Source organism: Symphalangus syndactylus, chromosome 15 (genome assembly GCF_028878055.3).
Source record: "Symphalangus syndactylus isolate Jambi chromosome 15, NHGRI_mSymSyn1-v2.1_pri, whole genome shotgun sequence".
In the NCBI taxonomy this organism is placed as follows: Eukaryota; Metazoa; Chordata; class Mammalia; order Primates; family Hylobatidae; genus Symphalangus; species Symphalangus syndactylus.
In genome coordinates, this window is record NC_072437.2 from 90,462,631 (window position 1) to 90,473,136 (window position 10,506).

Consider the following 10,506-nt stretch of genomic DNA (forward strand, 5'->3'; position numbering starts at 1 on the left):
ACATCTGTGTGCTAACATTTATTATTCATGAGTGTTCTTTAAAGCAAGAAAAACTGGAGGATCAAATAGGATCTTTCAAGGGTAGGAACCATTGGGCATGACTTGTTTATGGCAGTCAGTAAAGGATGGTGAAATAGAAGTGTGATTGATTGTAAAAGCACTACAATTTCGCTTCATTTTAAACATTGCATTTGGCTAAGGGAAATCAGTTCCTTTCCCAAGCTTTTAAAAAAGGATATAAAGATGTTGCCTGGCTTACATATCACCAAAAAAAAAAAAAAAAAAAAAAAAAAAAAACGAAAAACAAAAAACAACCAGCACACATTATTTTTTCTCAGCACACATATGCCACAAAGTCACAATTATCTATTTATTCTGGGATTAGACATAGGGCTGCACCAAGAACAGATTAAAATGCTCTGACTTCATTAGTTTAATTAGGGAGTTCCAAATTAGATTTTTGCAGCTAAATTCTTTGGCCATGCAGGGTGAACAGCTGTTGCCCAGACACTAGCCTCAAAGGTAGCGCTCCCAACCCCATGGTCTGCAGAGCGCTTGCTCTTCCCAGGCTGGCCTCGGTTAGCCACTGTCGGGGAAGTCCATGGGGCCACATCCTGCAGTCTCAGCTTGCAGGACCTATAGAGCTACTTCAAACATTATTTCCAAGACAGACCCCGTTGACCTCTTCTGTTATTATTCAGACATATGTTAAGCTCTGCAGCAGGACTGGCTAGATCATATGCAGTGCCCAGTGAAAATAAAAATTCAGGGCTCCTTGTTCAAAAAGTATTAAGAATTTCAAAACTCACCAGCGGGGCATTAGCCCAGCATGGGCCTGGTGCAACTGATGCCACATGCCATGAAGCCGCCCTGCTTTGCAGTCTGAATCATGCATATGATCTGAGCTGGGGTTCTTTCTCTCCATCCCTCTCTCCTCTCAGGTTCTACCATACTCTTCTACACAGGAAGCCAGGCTGAGGTCAAGAGTCATTGTGTTCTGTACACAATGCATACATGGTGGATTATTTACCAGGTGAGGGCCTCTTTATTTGTACCTCATGATATAATCCCTAAAAGCTGCTATTCATGAAAGGAAATGTGCCATTCCTGACTAAAGAATACCAAAATGTCCTCCAGCCTAAGATTCAAATATTGTTGAATGTCTTTGAGATCCTCAGCCAGGAAGACAAATACTATTTATAGAGATCTGAAAGACTCACAATGCAGAACTATGGTCTGATTAAAAAAAAAGAAAACCTGAAAATGAACAAGCTCTAATTGTACAACAGAGATTTTGTAAAAGATCTTTCTCAGCAACAGTATTCTGTTACTTGGGCATCATAATGTCCAGAAAAGTAGAGACAAGCAAGCTGGAGGTCATTTGGAACACTAGCAAGCCAGCTACGATGTCAGGGTGGCACCAAGTTCCAAACAAATTAAAGGTCTACAGAGCAGAGCTATCAACCAACCTCTTGATCACTCCCCTGTTTAACCTTCTCCTTCTTGACCCTTAGCTGTGGGTTTTCTACAAGACGATTCCTTTACCCCCTTTTCTTTCCTCCTCTCTGGTTCTTCATTATTTTTTCTTGACAATTGCATGCACTCCCATTGCTTTGACTGCTGCCTCTAAGAAGAAGGCTCAGAGAATTATTCCAGTTGGTTTTCTCCAGTGTTAGCTGTGCGTCTCCACGTGCCTGCTGGCCACCTCGACCCTCCTGTGCCAGATGTACCTGAAATTCAGCTGGAGAGAAATGAACAGCAACCCCCAATTCCCCTAGTCATTAAACTTCAGCATCCTTTAGTTCTCTTTTCTCTCCTCTGTTCACCCTTCACGTTCAGCCAGGTAATTACAATGTGGCTCTATGCCCACAGCGTTTCTAGAATCTACTCTTTCTTCCTGTCTGGCAGCAGATGGGCGACTGAGCTCCATGCTCATGTCCTGGTTTGCCCCCTGTAATCTGCCTTCCTACTGATAATGATAAACTCTCTCCTGCCCCAAAACTTCAATATTTCCCTCTGCCCACAGAATAAACCCTTTAATTTAGCATTTACAGCCTTCCTTAAACTAATTTTAATCTACCTTCAAGCTCCCCCTCCCAATAACTACTCCTTTGTGATTCGTACCCTCCAGCCTGAATCAGCATTCACACCTTTTGAGGACACTGCACACTTCCCTATCCCCAGCCATTCCTGTCCTGCCCCATAGGCCTCTGCTGTGTTAGGAAGGCCTCCCCTCCACATTTTCTCACCCACACCAGGGAAGCACTCCTGGTTACCCCATCAGGAGTCATTGTCCTCATTAGGAGGGTCTGAATCCCACTGAATTGTGCCTTTCAAATGGCACTTGTTCCACCTGGTCATAGGCAAAATTTCTGTCCTAGATTCTGTAAGCTACTTTAGGATAGGGCTTGTGTCTTATGTTGCTTTCCTGAGCTCAGTAAATAGCTTTGAATATTATTGACTAGATGCAGATGTAGTTATCACAGCTGTCACATCCAGCTATATAAGTGGCTCTATCAACATCGTGTTTAATGTTAACATCATGTTTAATGTCACTGACAATGAGGTCTGAGAATGTGGTCTGTTAACACCATCACCACCTCTTGCTGTCTCTGTTGCTACCACCTTAGCCCAAACCACCAGGAACCTTCCTAATTGGCCTCCCCATGTCACCTTGCCCCTAGATCCAAACTCCACGTGGCAGCCAGGTGAGATTCTCACCAGCCCATGTTTAGAACCTTCTAGAATTTCTGTAGAGAAAAGGCTCAGAGTCCTAACCTCATAAGAAAAGATAACTAGAATTGTTTCGGTGCTGTATTTGTACACCAAATGCACAATGTCATTATACATTTAGAGGGTATAAAAGTCAGGGCTGCTTTGGGATGCTGGTGGAGAAGCTCAAGTATTTCCCAAACCACCTAAGCTGCTGGTACCTGGGTTCCAGCTGGAGCATGTTCATGTGGGAAGAATCAGAAAGGAGATGGGGAATCCCTGCATGTCTGGGTCCTGCCTTGGTTTGGAATCTACTAGACAGCCAGTTCTTTCTCTCACGTCCTCTTCCACCCTAGCCACTAATCCCTTCCACACTCTCCGGTCCTGCCATCTCCCCACTTCCCCGCAGGGCAGGCTGCAGGTCTAAATGGAGCCATGGCCCTCTCCTTCCAGGAGAACTTTCCTGTCTCTGTAAGGAAGAGAATTCTTGCCTGCTTTCCTTGGGCTTCATTCCTGCCTGAGAGCAGAGAGTGGGAGACACGGAAACATGCACTGGGGTGTCTGTTGTCTCCAGCCATCTGTGTATGAAGTGAGAGGACCAGAGGCTTGTACTCAATGTGAATACAATGCTTCACAAGGGCATGAGAAAAATTCTGTTTGGTTAGAATGACAAACATCATTTTCACACGTGTAAGAAGAAATTGTCAGCATACAGGCCGGGCGCCGTGGCTCACACCTGTAATCCCAGCACTTTGGGAGGCCAAGGCAGGCCGATCACCTGAGGTCAAGAGTTTGAGACCAGCATGGCCAACATGGCAAAACCCCGTCTCTACTAAAAATACAAAAATTAACTGGGTGTGGTGGCAGGTGCCTGTAATCCCAGCTACTCGGGAGGCTGAGGCAGGAGAACCACTTGAACTAGGGAGGCGGAGGTTGCAGTGAGATGAGATCGCACCATTGCACTCCAGTCTGGGCAACAGAGCAAGACCCAGTTAAAAAAAAAAGAGAAAAGAAAGAGAGAGATAGAAAGAAAAGAGGGGGCCGGGTGCAGTGGCTCACGCCTGTAATCCCAGCACTTTGGGAGGCCGAGGTGGGCGGATCACGAGGTCAGGAGATCAAGGCCATCCTGGCTAACACAATGAAACTCCGTCTCTACTAAAAATACAAAAAAAAAAAAAAAAAATTAGCTGGGTGTGATGGTGGGCGCCTGTATTCCCAGCTACTCTGGAGGCTGAGGCAGGAGAATGGCGTGAACCCCGGAAATGGAGCTTGCAGTGAGCCGAGATCACGCCACTGCACTCCAGCCTGGGCGACAGAGCAAGACTCTGTCCAAAAAAAAAAAAAAGAAAGAAAAGAGGGAGGGAGGGAGGGAGGGAGGAGGGAAGGAAGGAAGGAAGGAAGGAAGGAATGAATTGCAATGAAAGAATAGTGTCGCGTGGACCACCTACAAGAAACTTCTTGCACATGAGTAACAGGGAGTTATTCTGGTGCTTCAGGTTGTTGGAGGAAGGAAGGGAAGAAAGAAGCTTATTCAAGTACAACTCACCTTCAAGCTCCTTGTCTGTTGTCAGAGGAGCTGTGAATAGCTGTTGTGCTTCTGAGACCTTGGAAAGATGTATGCGTGACCGCATGTCTATGAAATTTCACAGATACCGCTTCAGATGGAAATATTAGGAGCCCTTCCCAGTCCTCATGAATTCACGTGTGTCAGCTGCAGAAAGGCTGCAGTGGGGTGATGGTTTCGGATTGATTAGTCAGAAGCTAAATGTTTAACAGAAGTGGCAAGATGAGCACTTTCTGTGGGTAGCCCCCCGAGTTTTGCTAGTCTGCCAAAAGGGGAACCATCTGTGTTGGAAAGTGCAGTTCCCGGTGCAGGTCCTTGCTGAAGGTGAGTTAGGGATCTGTAGGGTGCCAGAAACCAGCATGTGCGCCCCACGCGCACTCGCAGGCCACAGGGTCCTCACCCATCCTCCTGGTGCCTTCTGTGCCCTTATAGAAATCCTGCCGGCGTGTCACAGAGGCAGTCTATCAACAGGACGAGGAGAAGTCAGAACACCGAGATCTGCCTTTTACAAATGTTTGAACCGTCCAGCTTCCACTTTGAGGTGGTAGTTACCAGCACAGGTTAGGGAGGGCAGGAGCACCCATTGGCAGGTGCGCCGCCTGTGCCTGGAGGGAAAATAAAGCTGCAGCTGCCTTTCCCACACTGGCTGCTCCCTGCTTTTTGATTTTTTTTAATTTTTCCGAATAGTAAAATTTCCATTTTCCCAGGCACCTGGGCTCCAAATATGCATTATCTTTGCGTAATCTCTGAAGACTTGGTAAAGACAGCAAATTCATGTAGAAGAATACAAATCACCCAGAGTCCTATTCCAGAGGTGGCCACTGCTACTGTTGATTAAATTTCCCTTGATGCGTATTGTTTTACATGGTTGACACTATCCTGGGTGTAGTTTCAAGACTGTGTGTTGCTTTTTCCTTGCTCAGATGGGAGTGGGGAGAAATGTTATCATAAGCATTTTCCCATGTCATGAAAAAATTCTTCATACAATAATGCGAGGGGAAATGTATATTATTAGCAACTGGTATGAGAATTCCTTTTAGGGGAAAACTTGCCTTTTTTAAAGAAAAAAAGCTCTGAGGAGGAGCTTGGGGGAATCATTTGTCAGTTGCTCCAGGGAGTAAAGGAAGCAAGAGTGAGTGAGAGACAGAGCCGGACCGCGCAATCCCAGCCCCGTCCAGGAGCCGCACAACCACAGCCAATCACCCAAATCATGAAATACTCGAGGGAAATAGGAGCTGAATTAAAGCAGCCCTGGGCAGGGCATAGCCAGAAAAAAGCACTTGAAAAGAAGCTCTTGGTAATCTACAAAGCTAATGGGAAAGATTTGCATTTCATAAATTGTGGAAGGGAGATTCAGGGCATATTAATCAGACATCTGAGAGATCACAGGGAGGGCCCCTCTGGTCCCTCAGCTGGCATCAGGTTGATGTTCACAAAGTCTTGGTGGTTGCTCTGTGTTCCGTTAAACAGCAGTATCATTCAAATAACACTTTGAATAAGTTTATGTTCAGATTATTTACTTGAACTTTGAAATCACAAGGTTGAATGGCACAAGCATTTTAAATTAATACCTGGTCATTTTGAAGAATGTCTATGAATTTCCAGATCTACAGGCAGCGAGCGGTATGAGAGCCATTTCTCTGCATCCTCGCCATCACCTACCTGCTATTTAGAATCTACTCCATACGCCACTGCCTCCATGAAGCCTTTTGTGACTTGCCCAAGTGTAAATAATGTGTCTTATAAACCCTAGAATGTCTTATGTTCCCTGCACCCAGGCAGTAATTCTATTTTGTTTCATATTCTGACTATTAACATGTATACCTCCTCCTTGAGCTATGCTGTAAGCAGCTTGAAGGTAGACTCTTGAGGCTTCTTTTGCTTATTGTAAAATAAATAGTGAAGGGGAGCAGAAGCCCATGTTTCTTAAAGAGTGGGCAGCCCTTGCTGCTCTGATTTCATGTCTCCTGACCCAGATTCATAAAAGGATCAGGTTATAAGATCCTGCTGTTATAACTGATTTTGTGCCTGCATTACTGAGGTTATCTCTGGAGAACTCTGGAGAACAGAAAGCTGCAAATGGGTGAGCAGTGTTGAGGCAGAAAGGGCATGAGGTGGGGTTAGATTCCAGCATGGAGTGTTAAAGAAATTGTTTGAGAAGGGAAGTTGTGATTACCAGGAGTCAACAGGGCCTCAGTAAGAACATCCTGGCCAGACACAGTGGCTCACGTCTGTGATCGCAACACTTTGGGAGGCTGAGATGGGAAGATGACTTGAGCCCAGGAGTTTGAGGTCAGCCTGGGCAACATAGCGAGACTGTCTGTAAAAAACACAAATTAAAAAATTAGCTAGGCATGGTATTGCATGCCTATACTGCTACCTGGGAAGCTGAGGCAGGAGGATCACTTGACTTCAGGAGTTGAAGGCTGCAGTGAACGATGATCTTGCCATTGCACTTCAGCCTGGGTGACAGAGTGAGACCCTGTCTCTAAAACAAACCAAGACACATCCAGACATCCTAATTTCTTTTACTGCCAAGATCACGGGTGAGCACAGTGCTGGTGATGGTTCTTTTGGCTCCTGAGTCAAGAAGTAAAAATGTGTGCCCACACAAGTTGGTGGATCCAGAATTGCCTGAACAACTCTGCCTTATCAGTTTGCATAGGTTATAGATCAGTGTCTGGATTTTAATATGGAGGGAGGTTTTCCATGATGTTCCTCAGAGCTCCTTCTTGTATCTGAACAGGCCAATAGTTTTATCGATGACTTCGAAGAAGTTGTGGAAGGAGGAGGGAAGTCATGAGTCAAATGCAGGTTTAACTGAAAGCTGAGTGGACCATGACTGCAGTGAAAGACGAAATCAACGAATAAGAGTGCTAGGCCAAATTTTATAAAATATAATTTAACTTTGGTCTTTCAAAGCAATCACACGATTACAGGGTGGGGGGGCATCAGAGCTTCAAGTAACAGAATTTCTGTATGTTGGTCAAGAATTCCTGTTGATTCAGTCTCCATATTTAAAGACAGGAGATGATGGGCCTTCTGTTCTCACCAGGCCGGGCATACCTTGGAATATGACATTTAGTTCTGGAACACATCAGAAGAGAGGGACAGTACCATTCCACATTTTATAAGAAACACTTGAAGAAAGAAGAAGCTTGAAGAGCAGGAGACTTGGAGATACTTGATAGATAGTTTTTCAAATACCTAGAGAGATGTCATTCTGTGTATGCATGAATTAGTTTTCTAGAGGGGCAGTATGGTGTTGAATTTTCTGGTTCTTGCAGTTTCTGCACATGGATGCAATAATATATGCCATCTGACATGCTCTTTTTCGTTCTCCAATAAAGAGGCAGACTTAATTACCCTCTGCTTGAATCTGGTCTGGCTCTGTGACTTATTTTGACTGACAGAATATGTGAATGTAATGTGTATAACTTCTGAGGCTGGGTCTGAACAGATATGCAGTATTCACCTTTTCTGATTAAAATGCTTGCTTTTGGGGTCCAGCTGTCATGAAAAGAAGCCCAAGCTAGTTCTTTGGTGTGAGCCACATGGAACCTCCCAACTGCCCTTGCCAGATGTGTGAGTGACACCATCCTGGACATCCTGGTCCTAGTGGCCAGCATACTGCAATCCATGAAAGACTTCAGTTGATGCCATGTGGAGCAGAAGATTCACCTAGCTTAGCCCTGCCAAAATATCTGACCCACAGAACTGTGAGCAAATAAAATGATTACCATTTAAAGCCATTAAGTTTTGGAGTAGTATGTTACTCAGTAGTAGACAATCAAAACAGTGATTAAGAAGATATATTATGAGGCTGGGTGCAATGGCTCACACCTGTAATCTCAGCACTTTGGGAGGCTGAGGAGTGCGGATCACTTGAGGCCAGGAGTTCAAGACCAGCATGGCCAATATGGTGAAACCCCATCTCTACTAAAAATTTAAAAATTAGCCAGGTGTGGTGACATGCATCTGTAATCCCAGCTACGCAGGAGGCTGAGGCATGAGAATCACTTGAACCTGGGAGGCAGAGGCTACAGTGAACTGAGATCATACCACTGCACTCCAGCCGGGGCAACAGAGTGAGACACCATCTCAAAAAAAAAAAAAAAAAGAAAAGAAAAGAAGAAGGTATACTAATGGAGCCAGAGTGCTTTGCCACTCACTAGTTACTGATCTTGAGCAAATCATTTAATTTCTTTGTGCCAGTTGCCTGATCTGTAAAACGGGAGACCCCCACCTCATGTGATGACTGTGGGGTTAGATGACTGAATGCATGAAAATCACCTGACACTGCGTCTGGCCCATAAAAGTTGCTCAATACAGGAGTATAACTAGAACTAAGGGAAGAGGCTGTGAAGATTCAAAAAAAAAATCAACTCTAAAAAGAAATCTCTAGAGGGATTGTCAAGACATGGAGTAAACTGCCTCTGGATGCAGTGAAGTGCTTTCCCTGGAAGCATTCCAATTGTGAATGGCTGGCTGCTTATACAATTTTGGGATTGAGGACCCTGCTGACCTTGAGATTCTGTGTTTCCGTGGTGCTGCGGATGAGGTAGGTGTTCAGTGTGCTCACTAGGCTTTTCTCGAATTGACTTAAGTTAGATATATAAGAAAGAAGTACTCACCCAGCTAAATCATGACAATTTCAAGATTACCCAACATATTTTATTTGGCATAAGGTTTTCTCATCAACCATTAATGTTGCTGAACACATCCTTTATCTGTAAGATAAAGGACTTGAAGCAGAACTAAGTGGCTTATTAATTATTGAATGGACTGCTTATAGTACCTTCCTGCCTGCGAATTCAAGGCTGGAACATGAGGCAAAGTCACTCCGCCTCCCTGCCCAGAGAGGGACTGTCCCAACCTCCCCAACGCAGGGGCGAAAAGGCACAAAGACACAGATCTCACTTCACTCTTCTGCAGCTTCTGAGAACACTGAAAAGAAAACAGCCCCAGTGTAGCCCCTGAAATGCAGAGGTTCAAGAAAGGAGAGGTACCGATTTCTTCAATAGTTAACAAAGGAATAGAGAGGTCTGAAATGGAAATCTTTCTGTCTGTGACAGTCTCATAAAGTGTCCCCAGACTGTTCCCAAGGGCCCTGGGCAATAACAACCCTAAAATCACTTGTAATTCAGCTGAATATTTCTTACCAGGTCAGTCTAGGGCAGGGCTCCAGATAGGGACAGAGACTCAGGACAGCAGTGCTTCTGGGCCAGACAGGGGTGGGGCCCCAGCTTTGCTTCCTGTGCTATTCAGTTTCTCCACACTGAGACATCAAAGATAGTGATCTTCAGACTCTAAACGAGGGCAGACTGACCCAAGAAACAGGGACAGGTGGTTACTTTGCTACTCACTCCGAAACCCCACATGGGGTATTTTAATAGTGTTCTCCATCTGTCCAACCTCAGGGGTTAATCCCTTCCTAATCTGAGCTGTAATAATTGGGTAATCAGACAAGACACTCCAAAAAGCCTGGGCCATAGTTTTGCTGTTCTTTTTGGCTAGACTTTTCTTTTATTAGAGTGAAGTATAGCTGACCTAGAAATTTCCTGTTTCAGCTTCAGTCTTCCACTAAACAAAAGCAGACACTGCTAAGAAGGATGCATGTTTAGAAAGCACAGCCCTCCTTCTTGGGGGGAATTTCAGTTACTGCTCACTGAACATACAGGAAGGAGAGCTGCTATGTGCAAATCACATGATCCCGCTTTTTGCTACAAACTGAAAAAAAAAAAAGGGAAAGAAAAGAAAAAGCCCCCAAAGGCCCATAGTTAGCCTGGGCTAATGAGCTCACTGGTGTGAGTCCAGGAAACATCCCAGAATGAATACATCTGCTGAGATTTCTGTCTTTTAAAAAAAGTAACCTTGCTGTGGTGGATAGCAAATGAAACATCAATGAAAGCTGCATGAAACCGGATCAGGGACTTAACCTAAAACCCACGAAGAAAACCTGGTAGGTGGTTAGGATCCGGGACAGAGTAAGCCTGACTATTTGAGGATTAACCATTATGGAGGAAAACATAGATTTTTTTTTTTTTTTTTTTTTTTTTTTAAGAACGAGAAGAAAAAACTAACACCCAAGATGCTGAGACCTGATCACACTGACCTGTGTGATGGGATGGAACAATGGTACTGTTGGCCTGATGAGCTGGAGAGTTCACACTGAACCAAGTCTCATACTGATGAGCCTCCTGGTCACCGTGCAGGGCAGGCATTATGGT

The 10,506-nt window shown here is 44.7% G+C and overlaps 1 long non-coding RNA gene across 1 annotated transcript; it reads right to left on the reverse strand.

Annotated features, from left to right (window-relative positions):
- Positions 1-333: 333 nt before the first annotated feature.
- LOC129464030 (uncharacterized) lies at positions 334-9,640 on the reverse strand. The gene is made up of 3 exons (XR_008651400.2): positions 9,439-9,640; positions 4,259-4,434; positions 334-1,730 (listed from the first exon to the last, which is right to left on the reverse strand). It is a non-coding gene; the product is annotated as an uncharacterized lncRNA (long non-coding RNA).
- Positions 9,641-10,506: the final 866 nt, after the last annotated feature.